Here is a 23,480-nt window from a genome sequence, read left to right on the forward strand (position 1 = left end):
CGAGTGCGGCAAAAGCAATGGCGCCGCGTTTCTTTTCAATGATCTCGCAGCTACTTGCAAGTATGTCCATCCCTTAAGACGCCAGAAAACTAGCGTCAGCGGCGCGTCAGTGGGAAGTCGGTGAAGTCGCCATTGGAGCCATAAGCCAGCAATTACGACATGCGAATCACTCGCACACGACGCAGCTGTATGACAATGCTCGTGCGTGGGTGCGGATAGCTCAGTCGGTAGAGCGTTAGGTTTTCAACCAAAGGGTCCTGGGTTCTAGTCCCTGTCGGGGCGAAAATTAATACACTTTCGTAACGTCTAATGTGCTGGCAGTGGAATCACTACAGAAAAGAGTAAGCCCATGCTGCCTTCTGCCATGAGATTGCTTGCAAAGGTGGGAGTTTCAGTTGTCGAGAGACGCTTCTGAGACGTGCAGTCGTGGCCGAGTGGTTAAGGCGTCTGACTTGAAATCAGATTCCCTCTGGGAGCGTAGGTTCGAGTCCTGCCGACTGCGGAAATTTTCTCGCTCCCAGAAGATGGACGTTCAGCTGCATCCTAGCAGTTGCGTCACTACTAAACACGTGGGCCGCCAGCAAGGTGCAGTGTTCTTGGCTCCAGGGTGCAGCGCTACAGTCGTGCCCAGAAGCCACAGCTCATCTCCTCGTCTCACAACCGTCCACCAGGTGTCAGTGCAAGTGTCGCCTCTCTGGGCAGTGCAGATGTGATTATTTTAGCTTGCAGACGATGACGTGTAGCAATTAATGAGCAAACGCAAGTCAAATGTTTTACCGCGTGTATCTGCTAGATACTGCCTCACACACTTTGGAGAGGCTCACTCCTTCCTCTGCCTCGTTCTCTGCACACTAGTTGCACGTGGCATCGATATAGCACAGCTTTTCTAGCGTCAGCGAAGTCAATATTACATGAATCGAGTCGACATGTTTGCTAGTTACGACGATGGAAGCAGAAGAAATGTGTGTGGTACTTTACTGCATCTGCTGTTCGCCTTTCGGCGTCCCTGTGTTCTTTCAGACGAAGATGACTGTGAAATTGGCAACGGGGCAGACGTGCAAAAGAGGGGCGCTGTGCGTCAGCCGAAATAGCTCAGTTGGGAGAGCGTTAGACTGAAGATCTAAAGGTCCCTGGTTCGATCCCGGGTTTCGGCACGGCTTCGTTTTGAAGCCGACGCCAATGGAATTGCTCTGACTTTGTGATAATGTAACTACAGCCGAGAACGGACATGACTCCCTTCTGTAACTGTTCTGGTTGTCTAGTGCTTGCCATAAGAGGAACGCAGTAGGCAACTCTCTGAGAAGTAAGAAAATAAAAAAAACGTCCTACTGACTGCGTTCCCTGTTTTGTGCCAGGAGGTGAAGAACGTATCAAGCGGAACCGTGAAATGAGCGAAAACGTGGGAAACATTGCATTCGAAGTGCTTGTGAATTTTCCAATTGCCCGATGAGTGTCGACAAAACACGTAAATCCTCTACTCCAACGTATGAGACGTAACGACTGCTGCAGTTTGTTTTTGCATCGTGTGTCAACATTGTTCGATGGTCTGTTACGAGCTTTGCGCGATAAGTTTGCAGACAGCATTCAGGCGACGTTTAACTACTAACAGCTCCATGCAGCGATTGCACAACAGTAAAGGACATGAGTCAATGTGTCGTTGTGCATCGTGAGATGTTTCATAAGGCGTTGTGAGCCCGGATAGCTCAGTCGGTAGAGCATTAGGCTTTTAACCTAAGGGTCCAGGATTCAAGTCCCTGTTCGGGCGGAAATTTTAATAATTTGGTAGCGTTGCCTCTGGTAGTGGTGGAAACACTACGGAAAAGAATGCAGCAACGCCGTTTTCTGACACCACAGTGCTTTAAACGGTTCAATTTGCACGTGTCGGGAGAACGCTGCGTTCGGGGCAGCCGTGGCCGAGTGGTTAAGGCGTCTGACTCGAAAGTAGTTTCGAATCCCGCCGGCTGCGTGCGATTCTGCGTAAAGAGCAGCAAATATTTTCACACGCATGAATGAGCGTGCAAACCAATGACGCCATTCTAAACAAGACGAAAATTTCCGTTTAAGAATGCTGAGTTTCACGACGGCCGCTGCTTCCTGTGCCTACCGGTCCACCTCGCACTGACGATGTGACTGCAGGAAGCCGTCGCAGGCCCACGAGTGCGCCCCCGTCATTTTCTCGCGCCTTCGCCGAGTTCGTGAGTACACACACGTGCTTGAAATTGTTGGACAGAGTGAAGGTTCATTCCTTTTTAAGAATTGCAATTCAATCAGTCGAGTGCGGCAAAAGCAATGGCGCCGCGTTTCTTTTCAATGATCTCGCAGCTACTTGCAAGTATGTCCATCCCTTAAGACGCCAGAAAACTAGCGTCAGCGGCGCGTCAGTGGGAAGTCGGTGAAGTCGCCATTGGAGCCATAAGCCAGCAATTACGACATGCGAATCACTCGCACACGACGCAGCTGTATGACAATGCTCGTGCGTGGGTGCGGATAGCTCAGTCGGTAGAGCGTTAGGTTTTCAACCAAAGGGTCCTGGGTTCTAGTCCCTGTCGGGGCGAAAATTAATACACTTTCGTAACGTCTAATGTGCTGGCAGTGGAATCACTACAGAAAAGAGTAAGCCCATGCTGCCTTCTGCCATGAGATTGCTTGCAAAGGTGGGAGTTTCAGTTGTCGAGAGACGCTTCTGAGACGTGCAGTCGTGGCCGAGTGGTTAAGGCGTCTGACTTGAAATCAGATTCCCTCTGGGAGCGTAGGTTCGAGTCCTGCCGACTGCGGAAATTTTCTCGCTCCCAGAAGATGGACGTTCAGCTGCATCCTAGCAGTTGCGTCACTACTAAACACGTGGGCCGCCAGCAAGGTGCAGTGTTCTTGGCTCCAGGGTGCAGCGCTACAGTCGTGCCCAGAAGCCACAGCTCATCTCCTCGTCTCACAACCGTCCACCAGGTGTCAGTGCAAGTGTCGCCTCTCTGGGCAGTGCAGATGTGATTATTTTAGCTTGCAGACGATGACGTGTAGCAATTAATGAGCAAACGCAAGTCAAATGTTTTACCGCGTGTATCTGCTAGATACTGCCTCACACACTTTGGAGAGGCTCACTCCTTCCTCTGCCTCGTTCTCTGCACACTAGTTGCACGTGGCATCGATATAGCACAGCTTTTCTAGCGTCAGCGAAGTCAATATTACATGAATCGAGTCGACATGTTTGCTAGTTACGACGATGGAAGCAGAAGAAATGTGTGTGGTACTTTACTGCATCTGCTGTTCGCCTTTCGGCGTCCCTGTGTTCTTTCAGACGAAGATGACTGTGAAATTGGCAACGGGGCAGACGTGCAAAAGAGGGGCGCTGTGCGTCAGCCGAAATAGCTCAGTTGGGAGAGCGTTAGACTGAAGATCTAAAGGTCCCTGGTTCGATCCCGGGTTTCGGCACGGCTTCGTTTTGAAGCCGACGCCAATGGAATTGCTCTGACTTTGTGATAATGTAACTACAGCCGAGAACGGACATGACTCCCTTCTGTAACTGTTCTGGTTGTCTAGTGCTTGCCATAAGAGGAACGCAGTAGGCAACTCTCTGAGAAGTAAGAAAATAAAAAAAACGTCCTACTGACTGCGTTCCCTGTTTTGTGCCAGGAGGTGAAGAACGTATCAAGCGGAACCGTGAAATGAGCGAAAACGTGGGAAACATTGCATTCGAAGTGCTTGTGAATTTTCCAATTGCCCGATGAGTGTCGACAAAACACGTAAATCCTCTACTCCAACGTATGAGACGTAACGACTGCTGCAGTTTGTTTTTGCATCGTGTGTCAACATTGTTCGATGGTCTGTTACGAGCTTTGCGCGATAAGTTTGCAGACAGCATTCAGGCGACGTTTAACTACTAACAGCTCCATGCAGCGATTGCACAACAGTAAAGGACATGAGTCAATGTGTCGTTGTGCATCGTGAGATGTTTCATAAGGCGTTGTGAGCCCGGATAGCTCAGTCGGTAGAGCATTAGGCTTTTAACCTAAGGGTCCAGGATTCAAGTCCCTGTTCGGGCGGAAATTTTAATAATTTGGTAGCGTTGCCTCTGGTAGTGGTGGAAACACTACGGAAAAGAATGCAGCAACGCCGTTTTCTGACACCACAGTGCTTTAAACGGTTCAATTTGCACGTGTCGGGAGAACGCTGCGTTCGGGGCAGCCGTGGCCGAGTGGTTAAGGCGTCTGACTCGAAAGTAGTTTCGAATCCCGCCGGCTGCGTGCGATTCTGCGTAAAGAGCAGCAAATATTTCCACACGCATGAATGAGCGTGCAAACCAATGACGCCATTCTAAACAAGACGAAAATTTCCGTTTAAGAATGCTGAGTTTCACGACGGCCGCTGCTTCCTGTGCCTACCGGTCCACCTCGCACTGACGATGTGACTGCAGGAAGCCGTCGCAGGCCCACGAGTGCGCCCCCGTCATTTTCTCGCGCCTTCGCCGAGTTCGTGAGTACACACACGTGCTTGAAATTGTTGGACAGAGTGAAGGTTCATTCCTTTTTAAGAATTGCAATTCAATCAGTCGAGTGCGGCAAAAGCAATGGCGCCGCGTTTCTTTTCAATGATCTCGCAGCTACTTGCAAGTATGTCCATCCCTTAAGACGCCAGAAAACTAGCGTCAGCGGCGCGTCAGTGGGAAGTCGGTGAAGTCGCCATTGGAGCCATAAGCCAGCAATTACGACATGCGAATCACTCGCACACGACGCAGCTGTATGACAATGCTCGTGCGTGGGTGCGGATAGCTCAGTCGGTAGAGCGTTAGGTTTTCAACCAAAGGGTCCTGGGTTCTAGTCCCTGTCGGGGCGAAAATTAATACACTTTCGTAACGTCTAATGTGCTGGCAGTGGAATCACTACAGAAAAGAGTAAGCCCATGCTGCCTTCTGCCATGAGATTGCTTGCAAAGGTGGGAGTTTCAGTTGTCGAGAGACGCTTCTGAGACGTGCAGTCGTGGCCGAGTGGTTAAGGCGTCTGACTTGAAATCAGATTCCCTCTGGGAGCGTAGGTTCGAGTCCTGCCGACTGCGGAAATTTACTCGCTCCCAGAAGATGGACGTTCAGCTGCATCCTAGCAGTTGCGTCACTACTAAACACGTGGGCCGCCAGCAAGGTGCAGTGTTCTTGGCTCCAGGGTGCAGCGCTACAGTCGTGCCCAGAAGCCACAGCTCATCTCCTCGTCTCACAACCGTCCACCAGGTGTCAGTGCAAGTGTCGCCTCTCTGGGCAGTGCAGATGTGATTATTTTAGCTTGCAGACGATGACGTGTAGCAATTAATGAGCAAACGCAAGTCAAATGTTTTACCGCGTGTATCTGCTAGATACTGCCTCACACACTTTGGAGAGGCTCACTCCTTCCTCTGCCTCGTTCTCTGCACACTAGTTGCACGTGGCATCGATATAGCACAGCTTTTCTAGCGTCAGCGAAGTCAATATTACATGAATCGAGTCGACATGTTTGCTAGTTACGACGATGGAAGCAGAAGAAATGTGTGTGGTACTTTACTGCATCTGCTGTTCGCCTTTCGGCGTCCCTGTGTTCTTTCAGACGAAGATGACTGTGAAATTGGCAACGGGGCAGACGTGCAAAAGAGGGGCGCTGTGCGTCAGCCGAAATAGCTCAGTTGGGAGAGCGTTAGACTGAAGATCTAAAGGTCCCTGGTTCGATCCCGGGTTTCGGCACGGCTTCGTTTTGAAGCCGACGCCAATGGAATTGCTCTGACTTTGTGATAATGTAACTACAGCCGAGAACGGACATGACTCCCTTCTGTAACTGTTCTGGTTGTCTAGTGCTTGCCATAAGAGGAACGCAGTAGGCAACTCTCTGAGAAGTAAGAAAATAAAAAAAACGTCCTACTGACTGCGTTCCCTGTTTTGTGCCAGGAGGTGAAGAACGTATCAAGCGGAACCGTGAAATGAGCGAAAACGTGGGAAACATTGCATTCGAAGTGCTTGTGAATTTTCCAATTGCCCGATGAGTGTCGACAAAACACGTAAATCCTCTACTCCAACGTATGAGACGTAACGACTGCTGCAGTTTGTTTTTGCATCGTGTGTCAACATTGTTCGATGGTCTGTTACGAGCTTTGCGCGATAAGTTTGCAGACAGCATTCAGGCGACGTTTAACTACTAACAGCTCCATGCAGCGATTGCACAACAGTAAAGGACATGAGTCAATGTGTCGTTGTGCATCGTGAGATGTTTCATAAGGCGTTGTGAGCCCGGATAGCTCAGTCGGTAGAGCATTAGGCTTTTAACCTAAGGGTCCAGGATTCAAGTCCCTGTTCGGGCGGAAATTTTAATAATTTGGTAGCGTTGCCTCTGGTAGTGGTGGAAACACTACGGAAAAGAATGCAGCAACGCCGTTTTCTGACACCACAGTGCTTTAAACGGTTCAATTTGCACGTGTCGGGAGAACGCTGCGTTCGGGGCAGCCGTGGCCGAGTGGTTAAGGCGTCTGACTCGAAAGTAGTTTCGAATCCCGCCGGCTGCGTGCGATTCTGCGTAAAGAGCAGCAAATATTTTCACACGCATGAATGAGCGTGCAAACCAATGACGCCATTCTAAACAAGACGAAAATTTCCGTTTAAGAATGCTGAGTTTCACGACGGCCGCTGCTTCCTGTGCCTACCGGTCCACCTCGCACTGACGATGTGACTGCAGGAAGCCGTCGCAGGCCCACGAGTGCGCCCCCGTCATTTTCTCGCGCCTTCGCCGAGTTCGTGAGTACACACACGTGCTTGAAATTGTTGGACAGAGTGAAGGTTCATTCCTTTTTAAGAATTGCAATTCAATCAGTCGAGTGCGGCAAAAGCAATGGCGCCGCGTTTCTTTTCAATGATCTCGCAGCTACTTGCAAGTATGTCCATCCCTTAAGACGCCAGAAAACTAGCGTCAGCGGCGCGTCAGTGGGAAGTCGGTGAAGTCGCCATTGGAGCCATAAGCCAGCAATTACGACATGCGAATCACTCGCACACGACGCAGCTGTATGACAATGCTCGTGCGTGGGTGCGGATAGCTCAGTCGGTAGAGCGTTAGGTTTTCAACCAAAGGGTCCTGGGTTCTAGTCCCTGTCGGGGCGAAAATTAATACACTTTCGTAACGTCTAATGTGCTGGCAGTGGAATCACTACAGAAAAGAGTAAGCCCATGCTGCCTTCTGCCATGAGATTGCTTGCAAAGGTGGGAGTTTCAGTTGTCGAGAGACGCTTCTGAGACGTGCAGTCGTGGCCGAGTGGTTAAGGCGTCTGACTTGAAATCAGATTCCCTCTGGGAGCGTAGGTTCGAGTCCTGCCGACTGCGGAAATTTTCTCGCTCCCAGAAGATGGACGTTCAGCTGCATCCTAGCAGTTGCGTCACTACTAAACACGTGGGCCGCCAGCAAGGTGCAGTGTTCTTGGCTCCAGGGTGCAGCGCTACAGTCGTGCCCAGAAGCCACAGCTCATCTCCTCGTCTCACAACCGTCCACCAGGTGTCAGTGCAAGTGTCGCCTCTCTGGGCAGTGCAGATGTGATTATTTTAGCTTGCAGACGATGACGTGTAGCAATTAATGAGCAAACGCAAGTCAAATGTTTTACCGCGTGTATCTGCTAGATACTGCCTCACACACTTTGGAGAGGCTCACTCCTTCCTCTGCCTCGTTCTCTGCACACTAGTTGCACGTGGCATCGATATAGCACAGCTTTTCTAGCGTCAGCGAAGTCAATATTACATGAATCGAGTCGACATGTTTGCTAGTTACGACGATGGAAGCAGAAGAAATGTGTGTGGTACTTTACTGCATCTGCTGTTCGCCTTTCGGCGTCCCTGTGTTCTTTCAGACGAAGATGACTGTGAAATTGGCAACGGGGCAGACGTGCAAAAGAGGGGCGCTGTGCGTCAGCCGAAATAGCTCAGTTGGGAGAGCGTTAGACTGAAGATCTAAAGGTCCCTGGTTGGATCCCGGGTTTCGGCACGGCTTCGTTTTGAAGCCGACGCCAATGGAATTGCTCTGACTTTGTGATAATGTAACTACAGCCGAGAACGGACATGACTCCCTTCTGTAACTGTTCTGGTTGTCTAGTGCTTGCCATAAGAGGAACGCAGTAGGCAACTCTCTGAGAAGTAAGAAAATAAAAAAAACGTCCTACTGACTGCGTTCCCTGTTTTGTGCCAGGAGGTGAAGAACGTATCAAGCGGAACCGTGAAATGAGCGAAAACGTGGGAAACATTGCATTCGAAGTGCTTGTGAATTTTCCAATTGCCCGATGAGTGTCGACAAAACACGTAAATCCTCTACTCCAACGTATGAGACGTAACGACTGCTGCAGTTTGTTTTTGCATCGTGTGTCAACATTGTTCGATGGTCTGTTACGAGCTTTGCGCGATAAGTTTGCAGACAGCATTCAGGCGACGTTTAACTACTAACAGCTCCATGCAGCGATTGCACAACAGTAAAGGACATGAGTCAATGTGTCGTTGTGCATCGTGAGATGTTTCATAAGGCGTTGTGAGCCCGGATAGCTCAGTCGGTAGAGCATTAGGCTTTTAACCTAAGGGTCCAGGATTCAAGTCCCTGTTCGGGCGGAAATTTTAATAATTTGGTAGCGTTGCCTCTGGTAGTGGTGGAAACACTACGGAAAAGAATGCAGCAACGCCGTTTTCTGACACCACAGTGCTTTAAACGGTTCAATTTGCACGTGTCGGGAGAACGCTGCGTTCGGGGCAGCCGTGGCCGAGTGGTTAAGGCGTCTGACTCGAAAGTAGTTTCGAATCCCGCCGGCTGCGTGCGATTCTGCGTAAAGAGCAGCAAATATTTCCACACGCATGAATGAGCGTGCAAACCAATGACGCCATTCTAAACAAGACGAAAATTTCCGTTTAAGAATGCTGAGTTTCACGACGGCCGCTGCTTCCTGTGCCTACCGGTCCACCTCGCACTGACGATGTGACTGCAGGAAGCCGTCGCAGGCCCACGAGTGCGCCCCCGTCATTTTCTCGCGCCTTCGCCGAGTTCGTGAGTACACACACGTGCTTGAAATTGTTGGACAGAGTGAAGGTTCATTCCTTTTTAAGAATTGCAATTCAATCAGTCGAGTGCGGCAAAAGCAATGGCGCCGCGTTTCTTTTCAATGATCTCGCAGCTACTTGCAAGTATGTCCATCCCTTAAGACGCCAGAAAACTAGCGTCAGCGGCGCGTCAGTGGGAAGTCGGTGAAGTCGCCATTGGAGCCATAAGCCAGCAATTACGACATGCGAATCACTCGCACACGACGCAGCTGTATGACAATGCTCGTGCGTGGGTGCGGATAGCTCAGTCGGTAGAGCGTTAGGTTTTCAACCAAAGGGTCCTGGGTTCTAGTCCCTGTCGGGGCGAAAATTAATACACTTTCGTAACGTCTAATGTGCTGGCAGTGGAATCACTACAGAAAAGAGTAAGCCCATGCTGCCTTCTGCCATGAGATTGCTTGCAAAGGTGGGAGTTTCAGTTGTCGAGAGACGCTTCTGAGACGTGCAGTCGTGGCCGAGTGGTTAAGGCGTCTGACTTGAAATCAGATTCCCTTTGGGAGCGTAGGTTCGAGTCCTGCCGACTGCGGAAATTTTCTCGCTCCCAGAAGATGGACGTTCAGCTGCATCCTAGCAGTTGCGTCACTACTAAACACGTGGGCCGCCAGCAAGGTGCAGTGTTCTTGGCTCCAGGGTGCAGCGCTACAGTCGTGCCCAGAAGCCACAGCTCATCTCCTCGTCTCACAACCGTCCACCAGGTGTCAGTGCAAGTGTCGCCTCTCTGGGCAGTGCAGATGTGATTATTTTAGCTTGCAGACGATGACGTGTAGCAATTAATGAGCAAACGCAAGTCAAATGTTTTACCGCGTGTATCTGCTAGATACTGCCTCACACACTTTGGAGAGGCTCACTCCTTCCTCTGCCTCGTTCTCTGCACACTAGTTGCACGTGGCATCGATATAGCACAGCTTTTCTAGCGTCAGCGAAGTCAATATTACATGAATCGAGTCGACATGTTTGCTAGTTACGACGATGGAAGCAGAAGAAATGTGTGTGGTACTTTACTGCATCTGCTGTTCGCCTTTCGGCGTCCCTGTGTTCTTTCAGACGAAGATGACTGTGAAATTGGCAACGGGGCAGACGTGCAAAAGAGGGGCGCTGTGCGTCAGCCGAAATAGCTCAGTTGGGAGAGCGTTAGACTGAAGATCTAAAGGTCCCTGGTTCGATCCCGGGTTTCGGCACGGCTTCGTTTTGAAGCCGACGCCAATGGAATTGCTCTGACTTTGTGATAATGTAACTACAGCCGAGAACGGACATGACTCCCTTCTGTAACTGTTCTGGTTGTCTAGTGCTTGCCATAAGAGGAACGCAGTAGGCAACTCTCTGAGAAGTAAGAAAATAAAAAAAACGTCCTACTGACTGCGTTCCCTGTTTTGTGCCAGGAGGTGAAGAACGTATCAAGCGGAACCGTGAAATGAGCGAAAACGTGGGAAACATTGCATTCGAAGTGCTTGTGAATTTTCCAATTGCCCGATGAGTGTCGACAAAACACGTAAATCCTCTACTCCAACGTATGAGACGTAACGACTGCTGCAGTTTGTTTTTGCATCGTGTGTCAACATTGTTCGATGGTCTGTTACGAGCTTTGCGCGATAAGTTTGCAGACAGCATTCAGGCGACGTTTAACTACTAACAGCTCCATGCAGCGATTGCACAACAGTAAAGGACATGAGTCAATGTGTCGTTGTGCATCGTGAGATGTTTCATAAGGCGTTGTGAGCCCGGATAGCTCAGTCGGTAGAGCATTAGGCTTTTAACCTAAGGGTCCAGGATTCAAGTCCCTGTTCGGGCGGAAATTTTAATAATTTGGTAGCGTTGCCTCTGGTAGTGGTGGAAACACTACGGAAAAGAATGCAGCAACGCCGTTTTCTGACACCACAGTGCTTTAAACGGTTCAATTTGCACGTGTCGGGAGAACGCTGCGTTCGGGGCAGCCGTGGCCGAGTGGTTAAGGCGTCTGACTCGAAAGTAGTTTCGAATCCCGCCGGCTGCGTGCGATTCTGCGTAAAGAGCAGCAAATATTTTCACACGCATGAATGAGCGTGCAAACCAATGACGCCATTCTAAACAAGACGAAAATTTCCGTTTAAGAATGCTGAGTTTCACGACGGCCGCTGCTTCCTGTGCCTACCGGTCCACCTCGCACTGACGATGTGACTGCAGGAAGCCGTCGCAGGCCCACGAGTGCGCCCCCGTCATTTTCTCGCGCCTTCGCCGAGTTCGTGAGTACACACACGTGCTTGAAATTGTTGGACAGAGTGAAGGTTCATTCCTTTTTAAGAATTGCAATTCAATCAGTCGAGTGCGGCAAAAGCAATGGCGCCGCGTTTCTTTTCAATGATCTCGCAGCTACTTGCAAGTATGTCCATCCCTTAAGACGCCAGAAAACTAGCGTCAGCGGCGCGTCAGTGGGAAGTCGGTGAAGTCGCCATTGGAGCCATAAGCCAGCAATTACGACATGCGAATCACTCGCACACGACGCAGCTGTATGACAATGCTCGTGCGTGGGTGCGGATAGCTCAGTCGGTAGAGCGTTAGGTTTTCAACCAAAGGGTCCTGGGTTCTAGTCCCTGTCGGGGCGAAAATTAATACACTTTCGTAACGTCTAATGTGCTGGCAGTGGAATCACTACAGAAAAGAGTAAGCCCATGCTGCCTTCTGCCATGAGATTGCTTGCAAAGGTGGGAGTTTCAGTTGTCGAGAGACGCTTCTGAGACGTGCAGTCGTGGCCGAGTGGTTAAGGCGTCTGACTTGAAATCAGATTCCCTTTGGGAGCGTAGGTTCGAGTCCTGCCGACTGCGGAAATTTTCTCGCTCCCAGAAGATGGACGTTCAGCTGCATCCTAGCAGTTGCGTCACTACTAAACACGTGGGCCGCCAGCAAGGTGCAGTGTTCTTGGCTCCAGGGTGCAGCGCTACAGTCGTGCCCAGAAGCCACAGCTCATCTCCTCGTCTCACAACCGTCCACCAGGTGTCAGTGCAAGTGTCGCCTCTCTGGGCAGTGCAGATGTGATTATTTTAGCTTGCAGACGATGACGTGTAGCAATTAATGAGCAAACGCAAGTCAAATGTTTTACCGCGTGTATCTGCTAGATACTGCCTCACACACTTTGGAGAGGCTCACTCCTTCCTCTGCCTCGTTCTCTGCACACTAGTTGCACGTGGCATCGATATAGCACAGCTTTTCTAGCGTCAGCGAAGTCAATATTACATGAATCGAGTCGACATGTTTGCTAGTTACGACGATGGAAGCAGAAGAAATGTGTGTGGTACTTTACTGCATCTGCTGTTCGCCTTTCGGCGTCCCTGTGTTCTTTCAGACGAAGATGACTGTGAAATTGGCAACGGGGCAGACGTGCAAAAGAGGGGCGCTGTGCGTCAGCCGAAATAGCTCAGTTGGGAGAGCGTTAGACTGAAGATCTAAAGGTCCCTGGTTCGATCCCGGGTTTCGGCACGGCTTCGTTTTGAAGCCGACGCCAATGGAATTGCTCTGACTTTGTGATAATGTAACTACAGCCGAGAACGGACATGACTCCCTTCTGTAACTGTTCTGGTTGTCTAGTGCTTGCCATAAGAGGAACGCAGTAGGCAACTCTCTGAGAAGTAAGAAAATAAAAAAAACGTCCTACTGACTGCGTTCCCTGTTTTGTGCCAGGAGGTGAAGAACGTATCAAGCGGAACCGTGAAATGAGCGAAAACGTGGGAAACATTGCATTCGAAGTGCTTGTGAATTTTCCAATTGCCCGATGAGTGTCGACAAAACACGTAAATCCTCTACTCCAACGTATGAGACGTAACGACTGCTGCAGTTTGTTTTTGCATCGTGTGTCAACATTGTTCGATGGTCTGTTACGAGCTTTGCGCGATAAGTTTGCAGACAGCATTCAGGCGACGTTTAACTACTAACAGCTCCATGCAGCGATTGCACAACAGTAAAGGACATGAGTCAATGTGTCGTTGTGCATCGTGAGATGTTTCATAAGGCGTTGTGAGCCCGGATAGCTCAGTCGGTAGAGCATTAGGCTTTTAACCTAAGGGTCCAGGATTCAAGTCCCTGTTCGGGCGGAAATTTTAATAATTTGGTAGCGTTGCCTCTGGTAGTGGTGGAAACACTACGGAAAAGAATGCAGCAACGCCGTTTTCTGACACCACAGTGCTTTAAACGGTTCAATTTGCACGTGTCGGGAGAACGCTGCGTTCGGGGCAGCCGTGGCCGAGTGGTTAAGGCGTCTGACTCGAAAGTAGTTTCGAATCCCGCCGGCTGCGTGCGATTCTGCGTAAAGAGCAGCAAATATTTTCACACGCATGAATGAGCGTGCAAACCAATGACGCCATTCTAAACAAGACGAAAATTTCCGTTTAAGAATGCTGAGTTTCACGACGGCCGCTGCTTCCTGTGCCTACCGGTCCACCTCGCACTGACGATGTGACTGCAGGAAGCCGTCGCAGGCCCACGAGTGCGCCCCCGTCATTTTCTCGCGCCTTCGCCGAGTTCGTGAGTACACACACGTGCTTGAAATTGTTGGACAGAGTGAAGGTTCATTCCTTTTTAAGAATTGCAATTCAATCAGTCGAGTGCGGCAAAAGCAATGGCGCCGCGTTTCTTTTCAATGATCTCGCAGCTACTTGCAAGTATGTCCATCCCTTAAGACGCCAGAAAACTAGCGTCAGCGGCGCGTCAGTGGGAAGTCGGTGAAGTCGCCATTGGAGCCATAAGCCAGCAATTACGACATGCGAATCACTCGCACACGACGCAGCTGTATGACAATGCTCGTGCGTGGGTGCGGATAGCTCAGTCGGTAGAGCGTTAGGTTTTCAACCAAAGGGTCCTGGGTTCTAGTCCCTGTCGGGGCGAAAATTAATACACTTTCGTAACGTCTAATGTGCTGGCAGTGGAATCACTACAGAAAAGAGTAAGCCCATGCTGCCTTCTGCCATGAGATTGCTTGCAAAGGTGGGAGTTTCAGTTGTCGAGAGACGCTTCTGAGACGTGCAGTCGTGGGCGAGTGGTTAAGGCGTCTGACTTGAAATCAGATTCCCTCTGGGAGCGTAGGTTCGAGTCCTGCCGACTGCGGAAATTTTCTCGCTCCCAGAAGATGGACGTTCAGCTGCATCCTAGCAGTTGCGTCACTACTAAACACGTGGGCCGCCAGCAAGGTGCAGTGTTCTTGGCTCCAGGGTGCAGCGCTACAGTCGTGCCCAGAAGCCACAGCTCATCTCCTCGTCTCACAACCGTCCACCAGGTGTCAGTGCAAGTGTCGCCTCTCTGGGCAGTGCAGATGTGATTATTTTAGCTTGCAGACGATGACGTGTAGCAATTAATGAGCAAACGCAAGTCAAATGTTTTACCGCGTGTATCTGCTAGATACTGCCTCACACACTTTGGAGAGGCTCACTCCTTCCTCTGCCTCGTTCTCTGCACACTAGTTGCGCGTGGCATCGATATAGCACAGCTTTTCTAGCGTCAGCGAAGTCAATATTACATGAATCGAGTCGACATGTTTGCTAGTTACGACGATGGAAGCAGAAGAAATGTGTGTGGTACTTTACTGCATCTGCTGTTCGCCTTTCGGCGTCCCTGTGTTCTTTCAGACGAAGATGACTGTGAAATTGGCAACGGGGCAGACGTGCAAAAGAGGGGCGCTGTGCGTCAGCCGAAATAGCTCAGTTGGGAGAGCGTTAGACTGAAGATCTAAAGGTCCCTGGTTCGATCCCGGGTTTCGGCACGGCTTCGTTTTGAAGCCGACGCCAATGGAATTGCTCTGACTTTGTGATAATGTAACTACAGCCGAGAACGGACATGACTCCCTTCTGTAACTGTTCTGGTTGTCTAGTGCTTGCCATAAGAGGAACGCAGTAGGCAACTCTCTGAGAAGTAAGAAAATAAAAAAGACGTCCTACTGACTGCGTTCCCTGTTTTGTGCCAGGAGGTGAAGAACGTATCAAGCGGAACCGTGAAATGAGCGAAAACGTGGGAAACATTGCATTCGAAGTGCTTGTGAATTTTCCAATTGCCCGATGAGTGTCGACAAAACACGTAAATCCTCTACTCCAACGTATGAGACGTAACGACTGCTGCAGTTTGTTTTTGCATCGTGTGTCAACATTGTTCGATGGTCTGTTACGAGCTTTGCGCGATAAGTTTGCAGACAGCATTCAGGCGACGTTTAACTACTAACAGCTCCATGCAGCGATTGCACAACAGTAAAGGACATGAGTCAATGTGTCGTTGTGCATCGTGAGATGTTTCATAAGGCGTTGTGAGCCCGGATAGCTCAGTCGGTAGAGCATTAGGCTTTTAACCTAAGGGTCCAGGATTCAAGTCCCTGTTCGGGCGGAAATTTTAATAATTTGGTAGCGTTGCCTCTGGTAGTGGTGGAAACACTACGGAAAAGAATGCAGCAACGCCGTTTTCTGACACCACAGTGCTTTAAACGGTTCAATTTGCACGTGTCGGGAGAACGCTGCGTTCGGGGCAGCCGTGGCCGAGTGGTTAAGGCGTCTGACTCGAAAGTAGTTTCGAATCCCGCCGGCTGCGTGCGATTCTGCGTAAAGAGCAGCAAATATTTTCACACGCATGAATGAGCGTGCAAACCAATGACGCCATTCTAAACAAGACGAAAATTTCCGTTTAAGAATGCTGAGTTTCACGACGGCCGCTGCTTCCTGTGCCTACCGGTCCACCTCGCACTGACGATGTGACTGCAGGAAGCCGTCGCAGGCCCACGAGTGCGCCCCCGTCATTTTCTCGCGCCTTCGCCGAGTTCGTGAGTACACACACGTGCTTGAAATTGTTGGACAGAGTGAAGGTTCATTCCTTTTTAAGAATTGCAATTCAATCAGTCGAGTGCGGCAAAAGCAATGGCGCCGCGTTTCTTTTCAATGATCTCGCAGCTACTTGCAAGTATGTCCATCCCTTAAGACGCCAGAAAACTAGCGTCAGCGGCGCGTCAGTGGGAAGTCGGTGAAGTCGCCATTGGAGCCATAAGCCAGCAATTACGACATGCGAATCACTCGCACACGACGCAGCTGTATGACAATGCTCGTGCGTGGGTGCGGATAGCTCAGTCGGTAGAGCGTTAGGTTTTCAACCAAAGGGTCCTGGGTTCTAGTCCCTGTCGGGGCGAAAATTAATACACTTTCGTAACGTCTAATGTGCTGGCAGTGGAATCACTACAGAAAAGAGTAAGCCCATGCTGCCTTCTGCCATGAGATTGCTTGCAAAGGTGGGAGTTTCAGTTGTCGAGAGACGCTTCTGAGACGTGCAGTCGTGGCCGAGTGGTTAAGGCGTCTGACTTGAAATCAGATTCCCTCTGGGAGCGTAGGTTCGAGTCCTGCCGACTGCGGAAATTTTCTCGCTCCCAGAAGATGGACGTTCAGCTGCATCCTAGCAGTTGCGTCACTACTAAACACGTGGGCCGCCAGCAAGGTGCAGTGTTCTTGGCTCCAGGGTGCAGCGCTACAGTCGTGCCCAGAAGCCACAGCTCATCTCCTCGTCTCACAACCGTCCACCAGGTGTCAGTGCAAGTGTCGCCTCTCTGGGCAGTGCAGATGTGATTATTTTAGCTTGCAGACGATGACGTGTAGCAATTAATGAGCAAACGCAAGTCAAATGTTTTACCGCGTGTATCTGCTAGATACTGCCTCACACACTTTGGAGAGGCTCACTCCTTCCTCTGCCTCGTTCTCTGCACACTAGTTGCGCGTGGCATCGATATAGCACAGCTTTTCTAGCGTCAGCGAAGTCAATATTACATGAATCGAGTCGACATGTTTGCTAGTTACGACGATGGAAGCAGAAGAAATGTGTGTGGTACTTTACTGCATCTGCTGTTCGCCTTTCGGCGTCCCTGTGTTCTTTCAGACGAAGATGACTGTGAAATTGGCAACGGGGCAGACGTGCAAAAGAGGGGCGCTGTGCGTCAGCCGAAATAGCTCAGTTGGGAGAGCGTTAGACTGAAGATCTAAAGGTCCCTGGTTCGATCCCGGGTTTCGGCACGGCTTCGTTTTGAAGCCGACGCCAATGGAATTGCTCTGACTTTGTGATAATGTAACTACAGCCGAGAACGGACATGACTCCCTTCTGTAACTGTTCTGGTTGTCTAGTGCTTGCCATAAGAGGAACGCAGTAGGCAACTCTCTGAGAAGTAAGAAAATAAAAAAGACGTCCTACTGACTGCGTTCCCTGTTTTGTGCCAGGAGGTGAAGAACGTATCAAGCGGAACCGTGAAATGAGCGAAAACGTGGGAAACATTGCATTCGAAGTGCTTGTGAATTTTCCAATTGCCCGATGAGTGTCGACAAAACACGTAAATCCTCTACTCCAACGTATGAGACGTAACGACTGCTGCAGTTTGTTTTTGCATCGTGTGTCAACATTGTTCGATGGTCTGTTACGAGCTTTGCGCGATAAGTTTGCAGACAGCATTCAGGCGACGTTTAACTACTAACAGCTCCATGCAGCGATTGCACAACAGTAAAGGACATGAGTCAATGTGTCGTTGTGCATCGTGAGATGTTTCATAAGGCGTTGTGAGCCCGGATAGCTCAGTCGGTAGAGCATTAGGCTTTTAACCTAAGGGTCCAGGATTCAAGTCCCTGTTCGGGCGGAAATTTTAATAATTTGGTAGCGTTGCCTCTGGTAGTGGTGGAAACACTACGGAAAAGAATGCAGCAACGCCGTTTTCTGACACCACAGTGCTTTAAACGGTTCAATTTGCACGTGTCGGGAGAACGCTGCGTTCGGGGCAGCCGTGGCCGAGTGGTTAAGGCGTCTGACTCGAAAGTAGTTTCGAATCCCGCCGGCTGCGTGCGATTCTGCGTAAAGAGCAGCAAATATTTTCACACGCATGAATGAGCGTGCAAACCAATGACGCCATTCTAAACAAGACGAAAATTTCCGTTTAAGAATGCTGAGTTTCACGACGGCCGCTGCTTCCTGTGCCTACCGGTCCACCTCGCACTGACGATGTGACTGCAGGAAGCCGTCGCAGGCCCACGAGTGCGCCCCCGTCATTTTCTCGCGCCTTCGCCGAGTTCGTGAGTACACACACGTGCTTGAAATTGTTGGACAGAGTGAAGGTTCATTCCTTTTTAAGAATTGCAATTCAATCAGTCGAGTGCGGCAAAAGCAATGGCGCCGCGTTTCTTTTCAATGATCTCGCAGCTACTTGCAAGTATGTCCATCCCTTAAGACGCCAGAAAACTAGCGTCAGCGGCGCGTCAGTGGGAAGTCGGTGAAGTCGCCATTGGAGCCATAAGCCAGCAATTACGACATGCGAATCACTCGCACACGACGCAGCTGTATGACAATGCTCGTGCGTGGGTGCGGATAGCTCAGTCGGTAGAGCGTTAGGTTTTCAACCAAAGGGTCCTGGGTTCTAGTCCCTGTCGGGGCGAAAATTAATACACTTTCGTAACGTCTAATGTGCTGGCAGTGGAATCACTACAGAAAAGAGTAAGCCCATGCTGCCTTCTGCCATGAGATTGCTTGCAAAGGTGGGAGTTTCAGTTGTCGAGAGACGCTTCTGAGACGTGCAGTCGTGGCCGAGTGGTTAAGGCGTCTGACTTGAAATCAGATTCCCTCTGGGAGCGTAGGTTCGAGTCCTGCCGACTGCGGAAATTTTCTCGCTCCCAGAAGATGGACGTTCAGCTGCATCCTAGCAGTTGCGTCACTACTAAACACGTGGGCCGCCAGCAAGGTGCAGTGTTCTTGGCTCCAGGGTGCAGCGCTACAGTCGTGCCCAGAAGCCACAGCTCATCTCCTCGTCTCACAACCGTCCACCAGGTGTCAGTGCAAGTGTCGCCTCTCTGGGCAGTGCAGATGTGATTATTTTAGCTTGCAGACGATGACGTGTAGCAATTAATGAGCAAACGCAAGTCAAATGTTTTACCGCGTGTATCTGCTAGATACTGCCTCACACACTTTGGAGAGGCTCACTCCTTCCTCTGCCTCGTTCTCTGCACACTAGTTGCGCGTGGCATCGATATAGCACAGCTTTTCTAGCGTCAGCGAAGTCAATATTACATGAATCGAGTCGACATGTTTGCTAGTTACGACGATGGAAGCAGAAGAAATGTGTGTGGTACTTTACTGCATCTGCTGTTCGCCTTTCGGCGTCCCTGTGTTCTTTCAGACGAAGATGACTGTGAAATTGGCAACGGGGCAGACGTGCAAAAGAGGGGCGCTGTGCGTCAGCCGAAATAGCTCAGTTGGGAGAGCGTTAGACTGAAGATCTAAAGGTCCCTGGTTCGATCCCGGGTTTCGGCACGGCTTCGTTTTGAAGCCGACGCCAATGGAATTGCTCTGACTTTGTGATAATGTAACTACAGCCGAGAACGGACATGACTCCCTTCTGTAACTGTTCTGGTTGTCTAGTGCTTGCCATAAGAGGAACGCAGTAGGCAACTCTCTGAGAAGTAAGAAAATAAAAAAGACGTCCTACTGACTGCGTTCCCTGTTTTGTGCCAGGAGGTGAAGAACGTATCAAGCGGAACCGTGAAATGAGCGAAAACGTGGGAAACATTGCATTCGAAGTGCTTGTGAATTTTCCAATTGCCCGATGAGTGTCGACAAAACACGTAAATCCTCTACTCCAACGTATGAGACGTAACGACTGCTGCAGTTTGTTTTTGCATCGTGTGTCAACATTGTTCGATGGTCTGTTACGAGCTTTGCGCGATAAGTTTGCAGACAGCATTCAGGCGACGTTTAACTACTAACAGCTCCATGCAGCGATTGCACAACAGTAAAGGACATGAGTCAATGTGTCGTTGTGCATCGTGAGATGTTTCATAAGGCGTTGTGAGCCCGGATAGCTCAGTCGGTAGAGCATTAGGCTTTTAACCTAAGGGTCCAGGATTCAAGTCCCTGTTCGGGCGGAAATTTTAATAATTTGGTAGCGTTGCCTCTGGTAGTGGTGGAAACACTACGGAAAAGAATGCAGCAACGCCGTTTTCTGACACCACAGTGCTTTAAACGGTTCAATTTGCACGTGTCGGGAGAACGCTGCGTTCGGGGCAGCCGTGGCCGAGTGGTTAAGGCGTCTGACTCGAAAGTAGTTTCGAATCCCGCCGGCTGCGTGCGATTCTGCGTAAAGAGCAGCAAATATTTTCACACGCATGAATGAGCGTGCAAACCAATGACGCCATTCTAAACAAGACGAAAATTTCCGTTTAAGAATGCTGAGTTTCACGACGGCCGCTGCTTCCTGTGCCTACCGGTCCACCTCGCACTGACGATGTGACTGCAGGAAGCCGTCGCAGGCCCACGAGTGCGCCCCCGTCATTTTCTCGCGCCTTCGCCGAGTTCGTGAGTACACACACGTGCTTGAAATTGTTGGACAGAGTGAAGGTTCATTCCTTTTTAAGAATTGCAATTCAATCAGTCGAGTGCGGCAAAAGCAATGGCGCCGCGTTTCTTTTCAATGATCTCGCAGCTACTTGCAAGTATGTCCATCCCTTAAGACGCCAGAAAACTAGCGTCAGCGGCGCGTCAGTGGGAAGTCGGTGAAGTCGCCATTGGAGCCATAAGCCAGCAATTACGACATGCGAATCACTCGCACACGACGCAGCTGTATGACAATGCTCGTGCGTGGGTGCGGATAGCTCAGTCGGTAGAGCGTTAGGTTTTCAACCAAAGGGTCCTGGGTTCTAGTCCCTGTCGGGGCGAAAATTAATACACTTTCGTAACGTCTAATGTGCTGGCAGTGGAATCACTACAGAAAAGAGTAAGCCCATGCTGCCTTCTGCCATGAGATTGCTTGCAAAGGTGGGAGTTTCAGTTGTCGAGAGACGCTTCTGAGACGTGCAGTCGTGGCCGAGTGGTTAAGGCGTCTGACTTGAAATCAGATTCCCTCTGGGAGCGTAGGTTCGAGTCCTGCCGACTGCGGAAATTTTCTCGCTCCCAGAAGATGGACGTTCAGCTGCATCCTAGCAGTTGCGTCACTACTAAACACGTGGGCCGCCAGCAAGGTGCAGTGTTCTTGGCTCCAGGGTGCAGCGCTACAGTCGTGCCCAGAAGCCACAGCTCATCTCCTCGTCTCACAACCGTCCACCAGGTGTCAGTGCAAGTGTCGCCTCTCTGGGCAGTGCAGATGTGATTATTTTAGCTTGCAGACGATGACGTGTAGCAATTAATGAGCAAACGCAAGTCAAATGTTTTACCGCGTGTATCTGCTAGATACTGCCTCACACACTTTGGAGAGGCTCACTCCTTCCTCTGCCTCGTTCTCTGCACACTAGTTGCACGTGGCATCGATATAGCACAGCTTTTCTAGCGTCAGCGAAGTCAATATTACATGAATCGAGTCGACATGTTTGCTAGTTACGACGATGGAAGCAGAAGAAATGTGTGTGGTACTTTACTGCATCTGCTGTTCGCCTTTCGGCGTCCCTGTGTTCTTTCAGACGAAGATGACTGTGAAATTGGCAACGGGGCAGACGTGCAAAAGAGGGGCGCTGTGCGTCAGCCGAAATAGCTCAGTTGGGAGAGCGTTAGACTGAAGATCTAAAGGTCCCTGGTTCGATCCCGGGTTTCGGCACGGCTTCGTTTTGAAGCCGACGCCAATGGAATTGCTCTGACTTTGTGATAATGTAACTACAGCCGAGAACGGACATGACTCCCTTCTGTAACTGTTCTGGTTGTCTAGTGCTTGCCGTAAGAGGAACGCAGTAGGCAACTCTCTGAGAAGTAAGAAAATAAAAAAAACGTCCTACTGACTGCGTTCCCTGTTTTGTGCCAGGAGGTGAAGAACGTATCAAGCGGAACCGTGAAATGAGCGAAAACGTGGGAAACATTGCATTCGAAGTGCTTGTGAATTTTCCAATTGCCCGATGAGTGTCGACAAAACACGTAAATCCTCTACTCCAACGTATGAGACGTAACGACTGCTGCAGTTTGTTTTTGCATCGTGTGTCAACATTGTTCGATGGTCTGTTACGAGCTTTGCGCGATAAGTTTGCAGACAGCATTCAGGCGACGTTTAACTACTAACAGCTCCATGCAGCGATTGCACAACAGTAAAGGACATGAGTCAATGTGTCGTTGTGCATCGTGAGATGTTTCATAAGGCGTTGTGAGCCCGGATAGCTCAGTCGGTAGAGCATTAGGCTTTTAACCTAAGGGTCCAGGATTCAAGTCCCTGTTCGGGCGGAAATTTTAATAATTTGGTAGCGTTGCCTCTGGTAGTGGTGGAAACACTACGGAAAAGAATGCAGCAACGCCGTTTTCTGACACCACAGTGCTTTAAACGGTTCAATTTGCACGTGTCGGGAGAACGCTGCGTTCGGGGCAGCCGTGGCCGAGTGGTTAAGGCGTCTGACTCGAAAGTAGTTTCGAATCCCGCCGGCTGCGTGCGATTCTGCGTAAAGAGCAGCAAATATTTTCACACGCATGAATGAGCGTGCAAACCAATGACGCCATTCTAAACAAGACGAAAATTTCCGTTTAAGAATGCTGAGTTTCACGACGGCCGCTGCTTCCTGTGCCTACCGGTCCACCTCGCACTGACGATGTGACTGCAGGAAGCCGTCGCAGGCCCACGAGTGCGCCCCCGTCATTTTCTCGCGCCTTCGCCGAGTTCGTGAGTACACACACGTGCTTGAAATTGTTGGACAGAGTGAAGGTTCATTCCTTTTTAAGAATTGCAATTCAATCAGTCGAGTGCGGCAAAAGCAATGGCGCCGCGTTTCTTTTCAATGATCTCGCAGCTACTTGCAAGTATGTCCATCCCTTAAGACGCCAGAAAACTAGCGTCAGCGGCGCGTCAGTGGGAAGTCGGTGAAGTCGCCATTGGAGCCATAAGCCAGCAATTACGACATGCGAATCACTCGCACACGACGCAGCTGTATGACAATGCTCGTGCGTGGGTGCGGATAGCTCAGTCGGTAGAGCGTTAGGTTTTCAACCAAAGGGTCCTGGGTTCTAGTCCCTGTCGGGGCGAAAATTAATACACTTTCGTAACGTCTAATGTGCTGGCAGTGGAATCACTACAGAAAAGAGTAAGCCCATGCTGCCTTCTGCCATGAGATTGCTTGCAAAGGTGGGAGTTTCAGTTGTCGAGAGACGCTTCTGAGACGTGCAGTCGTGGCCGAGTGGTTAAGGCGTCTGACTTGAAATCAGATTCCCTCTGGGAGCGTAGGTTCGAGTCCTGCCGACTGCGGAAATTTTCTCGCTCCCAGAAGATGGACGTTCAGCTGCATCCTAGCAGTTGCGTCACTACTAAACACGTGGGCCGCCAGCAAGGTGCAGTGTTCTTGGCTCCAGGGTGCAGCGCTACAGTCGTGCCCAGAAGCCACAGCTCATCTCCTCGTCTCACAACCGTCCACCAGGTGTCAGTGCAAGTGTCGCCTCTCTGGGCAGTGCAGATGTGATTATTTTAGCTTGCAGACGATGACGTGTAGCAATTAATGAGCAAACG

General features: G+C 50.3%; 31 non-coding genes across 31 annotated transcripts; all 31 read left to right on the top strand.

The window, feature by feature from the left end:
- The first annotated feature begins 420 nt into the window (after nucleotides 1–420).
- On the top strand, nucleotides 421–502 carry Trnas-uga (transfer RNA serine (anticodon UGA)). Its single transcript has one exon. It is a non-coding gene; the product is annotated as a tRNA-Ser (tRNA).
- Nucleotides 503–1,081: 579 nt separating this feature from the next.
- Nucleotides 1,082–1,154, top strand: Trnaf-gaa (transfer RNA phenylalanine (anticodon GAA)). Its single transcript has one exon. It is a non-coding gene; the product is annotated as a tRNA-Phe (tRNA).
- A 538-nt stretch (nucleotides 1,155–1,692) lies between these two features.
- On the top strand, nucleotides 1,693–1,765 carry Trnak-uuu (transfer RNA lysine (anticodon UUU)). Its single transcript has one exon. It is a non-coding gene; the product is annotated as a tRNA-Lys (tRNA).
- Nucleotides 1,766–2,692: 927 nt separating this feature from the next.
- On the top strand, nucleotides 2,693–2,774 carry Trnas-uga (transfer RNA serine (anticodon UGA)). The gene has a single exon. It is a non-coding gene; the product is annotated as a tRNA-Ser (tRNA).
- Nucleotides 2,775–3,353: 579 nt separating this feature from the next.
- Trnaf-gaa (transfer RNA phenylalanine (anticodon GAA)) lies at nucleotides 3,354–3,426 on the top strand. The gene has a single exon. It is a non-coding gene; the product is annotated as a tRNA-Phe (tRNA).
- A 538-nt stretch (nucleotides 3,427–3,964) lies between these two features.
- Nucleotides 3,965–4,037, top strand: Trnak-uuu (transfer RNA lysine (anticodon UUU)). Its single transcript has one exon. It is a non-coding gene; the product is annotated as a tRNA-Lys (tRNA).
- A 927-nt stretch (nucleotides 4,038–4,964) lies between these two features.
- Trnas-uga (transfer RNA serine (anticodon UGA)) lies at nucleotides 4,965–5,046 on the top strand. The gene has a single exon. It is a non-coding gene; the product is annotated as a tRNA-Ser (tRNA).
- Nucleotides 5,047–5,625: 579 nt separating this feature from the next.
- On the top strand, nucleotides 5,626–5,698 carry Trnaf-gaa (transfer RNA phenylalanine (anticodon GAA)). The gene has a single exon. It is a non-coding gene; the product is annotated as a tRNA-Phe (tRNA).
- Nucleotides 5,699–6,236: 538 nt separating this feature from the next.
- On the top strand, nucleotides 6,237–6,309 carry Trnak-uuu (transfer RNA lysine (anticodon UUU)). The gene has a single exon. It is a non-coding gene; the product is annotated as a tRNA-Lys (tRNA).
- A 927-nt stretch (nucleotides 6,310–7,236) lies between these two features.
- Nucleotides 7,237–7,318, top strand: Trnas-uga (transfer RNA serine (anticodon UGA)). The gene has a single exon. It is a non-coding gene; the product is annotated as a tRNA-Ser (tRNA).
- A 579-nt stretch (nucleotides 7,319–7,897) lies between these two features.
- Trnaf-gaa (transfer RNA phenylalanine (anticodon GAA)) lies at nucleotides 7,898–7,970 on the top strand. Its single transcript has one exon. It is a non-coding gene; the product is annotated as a tRNA-Phe (tRNA).
- Nucleotides 7,971–8,508: 538 nt separating this feature from the next.
- On the top strand, nucleotides 8,509–8,581 carry Trnak-uuu (transfer RNA lysine (anticodon UUU)). The gene has a single exon. It is a non-coding gene; the product is annotated as a tRNA-Lys (tRNA).
- A 927-nt stretch (nucleotides 8,582–9,508) lies between these two features.
- Nucleotides 9,509–9,590, top strand: Trnas-uga (transfer RNA serine (anticodon UGA)). The gene has a single exon. It is a non-coding gene; the product is annotated as a tRNA-Ser (tRNA).
- Nucleotides 9,591–10,169: 579 nt separating this feature from the next.
- Trnaf-gaa (transfer RNA phenylalanine (anticodon GAA)) lies at nucleotides 10,170–10,242 on the top strand. Its single transcript has one exon. It is a non-coding gene; the product is annotated as a tRNA-Phe (tRNA).
- Nucleotides 10,243–10,780: 538 nt separating this feature from the next.
- Trnak-uuu (transfer RNA lysine (anticodon UUU)) lies at nucleotides 10,781–10,853 on the top strand. The gene has a single exon. It is a non-coding gene; the product is annotated as a tRNA-Lys (tRNA).
- A 927-nt stretch (nucleotides 10,854–11,780) lies between these two features.
- Nucleotides 11,781–11,862, top strand: Trnas-uga (transfer RNA serine (anticodon UGA)). The gene has a single exon. It is a non-coding gene; the product is annotated as a tRNA-Ser (tRNA).
- Nucleotides 11,863–12,441: 579 nt separating this feature from the next.
- On the top strand, nucleotides 12,442–12,514 carry Trnaf-gaa (transfer RNA phenylalanine (anticodon GAA)). Its single transcript has one exon. It is a non-coding gene; the product is annotated as a tRNA-Phe (tRNA).
- A 538-nt stretch (nucleotides 12,515–13,052) lies between these two features.
- Trnak-uuu (transfer RNA lysine (anticodon UUU)) lies at nucleotides 13,053–13,125 on the top strand. Its single transcript has one exon. It is a non-coding gene; the product is annotated as a tRNA-Lys (tRNA).
- Nucleotides 13,126–14,052: 927 nt separating this feature from the next.
- Trnas-uga (transfer RNA serine (anticodon UGA)) lies at nucleotides 14,053–14,134 on the top strand. The gene has a single exon. It is a non-coding gene; the product is annotated as a tRNA-Ser (tRNA).
- Nucleotides 14,135–14,713: 579 nt separating this feature from the next.
- Nucleotides 14,714–14,786, top strand: Trnaf-gaa (transfer RNA phenylalanine (anticodon GAA)). Its single transcript has one exon. It is a non-coding gene; the product is annotated as a tRNA-Phe (tRNA).
- A 538-nt stretch (nucleotides 14,787–15,324) lies between these two features.
- Trnak-uuu (transfer RNA lysine (anticodon UUU)) lies at nucleotides 15,325–15,397 on the top strand. The gene has a single exon. It is a non-coding gene; the product is annotated as a tRNA-Lys (tRNA).
- A 927-nt stretch (nucleotides 15,398–16,324) lies between these two features.
- On the top strand, nucleotides 16,325–16,406 carry Trnas-uga (transfer RNA serine (anticodon UGA)). Its single transcript has one exon. It is a non-coding gene; the product is annotated as a tRNA-Ser (tRNA).
- A 579-nt stretch (nucleotides 16,407–16,985) lies between these two features.
- On the top strand, nucleotides 16,986–17,058 carry Trnaf-gaa (transfer RNA phenylalanine (anticodon GAA)). The gene has a single exon. It is a non-coding gene; the product is annotated as a tRNA-Phe (tRNA).
- A 538-nt stretch (nucleotides 17,059–17,596) lies between these two features.
- Trnak-uuu (transfer RNA lysine (anticodon UUU)) lies at nucleotides 17,597–17,669 on the top strand. Its single transcript has one exon. It is a non-coding gene; the product is annotated as a tRNA-Lys (tRNA).
- A 927-nt stretch (nucleotides 17,670–18,596) lies between these two features.
- Trnas-uga (transfer RNA serine (anticodon UGA)) lies at nucleotides 18,597–18,678 on the top strand. Its single transcript has one exon. It is a non-coding gene; the product is annotated as a tRNA-Ser (tRNA).
- Nucleotides 18,679–19,257: 579 nt separating this feature from the next.
- Trnaf-gaa (transfer RNA phenylalanine (anticodon GAA)) lies at nucleotides 19,258–19,330 on the top strand. The gene has a single exon. It is a non-coding gene; the product is annotated as a tRNA-Phe (tRNA).
- Nucleotides 19,331–19,868: 538 nt separating this feature from the next.
- Trnak-uuu (transfer RNA lysine (anticodon UUU)) lies at nucleotides 19,869–19,941 on the top strand. The gene has a single exon. It is a non-coding gene; the product is annotated as a tRNA-Lys (tRNA).
- Nucleotides 19,942–20,868: 927 nt separating this feature from the next.
- Trnas-uga (transfer RNA serine (anticodon UGA)) lies at nucleotides 20,869–20,950 on the top strand. Its single transcript has one exon. It is a non-coding gene; the product is annotated as a tRNA-Ser (tRNA).
- Nucleotides 20,951–21,529: 579 nt separating this feature from the next.
- On the top strand, nucleotides 21,530–21,602 carry Trnaf-gaa (transfer RNA phenylalanine (anticodon GAA)). Its single transcript has one exon. It is a non-coding gene; the product is annotated as a tRNA-Phe (tRNA).
- A 538-nt stretch (nucleotides 21,603–22,140) lies between these two features.
- Trnak-uuu (transfer RNA lysine (anticodon UUU)) lies at nucleotides 22,141–22,213 on the top strand. Its single transcript has one exon. It is a non-coding gene; the product is annotated as a tRNA-Lys (tRNA).
- A 927-nt stretch (nucleotides 22,214–23,140) lies between these two features.
- Nucleotides 23,141–23,222, top strand: Trnas-uga (transfer RNA serine (anticodon UGA)). The gene has a single exon. It is a non-coding gene; the product is annotated as a tRNA-Ser (tRNA).
- Nucleotides 23,223–23,480: the final 258 nt, after the last annotated feature.

The sequence above is a fragment of the Schistocerca gregaria genome, unplaced genomic scaffold, assembly GCF_023897955.1.
Source record: "Schistocerca gregaria isolate iqSchGreg1 unplaced genomic scaffold, iqSchGreg1.2 ptg000395l, whole genome shotgun sequence".
In the NCBI taxonomy this organism is placed as follows: domain Eukaryota; kingdom Metazoa; phylum Arthropoda; class Insecta; order Orthoptera; family Acrididae; genus Schistocerca; species Schistocerca gregaria.